Genomic DNA, 2,881 nt, shown 5'->3' with positions numbered 1-2,881 from the left:
CATCAAGACTCACTCTCATTTCATCAGTCCATAAAACCTTAGAAAATCAGTCTTGAGATATTTCTTGGCCCAGTCTTGACGTTTCAGCTTGTGTGTCTTGTTCAGTGGTGGTCGACTTTCTGCCTTTCTTACCTTGGCCATGTCTCTGAGTATTGCACACCTTGTGCTTTTGGGCACTCAGTGATGTTGCAGCTCTGAAATATGGCCAAACTGGTGGCAAGTGGCATCTTGGCAGCTGCACGCTTGACTTTTCTCAGTTCACGGGCAGTTATTTTGCGCCTTGGTTTTTCCACACGCTTCTTGCGACCCTGTCGACTATTTTGAATGTAACGCTTGATTGTTCGATGATCACGCTTCAGAAGCTTGGCTATTTTAAGACTGCTGCATCCCTCTGCAATATATCTCACTATTTTTGACTTTTCTGAGCCTGTCAAGTCCTTCTTTTGACCCATTTTGCCAAAGGAAAGGAAGTTGCCTAATAATTATGCACACCTGATATAGGGTGTTGATGTCATTAGACCACACCTTCTCATTACAGAGATGCACATCACCTAATATGCTTAATTGGTAGTAGGCTTTCCAGCCTATACAGCTTGAGTAAGACAACATGCATAACGAGGATGATGTGGTCAAAATACTCATTTGCCTAATAATTCTGCACTCCCTGTAATCTACAAACTTCCACACACTCACATTTCTTATACTGACTGTCTGATAAAATGGCACACACACACACACACACACACACACACACACACACACACACACACACCAACACACACACACACACCAACAAACACACACACACATACATACATACTACACACACCAACACACACACTTACATGCATACACACACGCATACACACACACACACGCACATGCGTGCACACGCCAAGAAAATCCACGGCCACTACCAGGACAGGAACCTGACAACATTCCTGGTAGAGTGCTCCGGGAATGTGCACAACAGCTAGCAGATGTCTTCACGGACATCTTCAACATCTCCCTGAGCAGCAACATTGTTCCTACGTGCCTCAAGACGACGACTATCGTTTCCGTGCCGAAGATGTCTACTGTCTCCTGCCGTAATGACTATCGTCCCGTTGCACTCACACTCATCGTGATGAAGTGCTTTGAGAGGCTCGTCATGAGGCACATCAAGACACAGCTTCCACCCACACTGGACCCTATACAGTTTGCATTTCGTTCAAACCGCTCCACGGCTCATCTCCATGACCCTTCATCTGGCCCTCACCCACCTGGACAACAAGGACTCGTATGTAAGGATGCTGTTCATAGACTTCAGCTTTTAGCATTTATCACGTTCATCCCTCAGAACCTGATTGAGAAGCTGAACCTAGTGGGCCTGAACACCTCCCTCTGTAACTGGATCCTGGACTTCCTGACTGGAAGACCTCAGTCAGTCCGGATTGGAAACAGCATCTCCAGCACCACCACACTGAGCACTGGGGCACCTCAGGGCTGTGTGCTCAGTCCACTGCTGTTCACTCTGCTGACTTACGACTGTGCAGCAATGCACAGCTCCAACCACATCGTCAAGTTCGCCAATAACACGACCGTAGTGGGTCTCATCAGCAAGAATCATGAGTCAGAGAGATGATACAGAGAGGAGGTGCAACGGTTTACAGACTGGTGTGGAGAAACAACCTGTCTTTGAACGTCGACAAAACAAAAGAGATGGTTGTTGACTTCAGGAGACCACAGAATGACCATTCTCCACTCATCAACGATGGATCCTCTATGGAGATTGTAAAGAGCACCAAATTCCTTGATGTTCATCTGGCGGATAACTGATGGATAATTCCATCACCTAAAAGCCCAGCAGCGTCTCTACTTTCTGAGAAGGCTGAGGAAAGTCCATCTCCCACCCCCCATCCTGAGCATCTTGAGCAGCTGCATCACTGCCTGGATGTTTTGATTTGTTATTTTAATGTTTAATTATTATTTATTTATTCAGAGATTTTTTGCAGCATATTTCTAACTTGTATAATTTGGAGAGGAAATATTTTTATTGTAGTTATTTAAAGTTGAAGTTGATTTATTCTGGAATAATATTCCCGTCTGTTTTTATTCATATTCATGTAAAAAAAACATTTAGTTTTAGTGTGTTCAATAAATCTTTATTATTTTATTTTATTTATTATTTTAAACTGTTTTCATGCATTTTTTTTTCTTTTCTGGACTGCTACTATTTGCTCTTTGGCACAACATTTTGTTTACATTTTTTGTTACTGTTCACTTTACGTCTCTTACATACCACAGTGTGTAAAACACAACAGTTTACTGGCGGCGCTATTTTGTGTTTTGTATTTTGTGTATTTGTCCTACACTGTCTTGTGTGTCTTTGCACTGTTTGCACCAGGTTGCACACGATGCACTTTGTGTTGAGGACACTTACAGTCCTGAACCCTGTGTTTTCTGTTTCTGTGACTTGACTTGACTCTCTCTCACACACACACACACACACACACACACACACACACACACACACACACACACACACACACACACACACCCCAACACAATTAAAGGCAGGGCAAGTGGTAGTGTAGATAATGAGCTGCTTAAAGAAAGTTTGTTAAAGTCAAATTCCTGCAATGCCAAGCTGCCACTCCTGGCCCCTGAGTGAGGCCCCTAGGTGAGGTGATGTGACTGTAAGTAAATGTTCACAGGTTTGTTCTCTATGAGAGGGAAACTGGTGGGTTTGAAGACACAAAACAGGTTGTTTTAAATTCCTTGTTTATTTCTGACTGCAGACAAAACATCATCTCTACACTCATACGTTAACACACACACACACACACACACACACACACACACACACACACACACACAAACACACACACACACTTGCACG

The 2,881-nt window shown here is 43.6% G+C and overlaps 1 protein-coding gene across 1 annotated transcript in view; it reads right to left on the bottom strand.

The window, feature by feature from the left end:
• Window positions 1-2,746: 2,746 nt before the first annotated feature.
• LOC124378050 (lecithin retinol acyltransferase-like) overlaps window positions 2,747-2,881 on the bottom strand; it is a 9,142-nt gene continuing 9,007 nt past the window's right edge. Inside the window, exon 2 of the mRNA XM_046837523.1 lies at window positions 2,747-2,881. This exon is cut by the window's right edge and continues 238 nt beyond it. The gene's annotated coding sequence lies outside the window, so the exon portion shown is untranslated.

The sequence above is a fragment of the Silurus meridionalis genome, chromosome 24 (assembly GCF_014805685.1).
Source record: "Silurus meridionalis isolate SWU-2019-XX chromosome 24, ASM1480568v1, whole genome shotgun sequence".
Classification (NCBI taxonomy): Eukaryota; Metazoa; Chordata; class Actinopteri; order Siluriformes; family Siluridae; genus Silurus; species Silurus meridionalis.
This window is presented reverse-complemented; position numbering and strand designations above follow the sequence as displayed.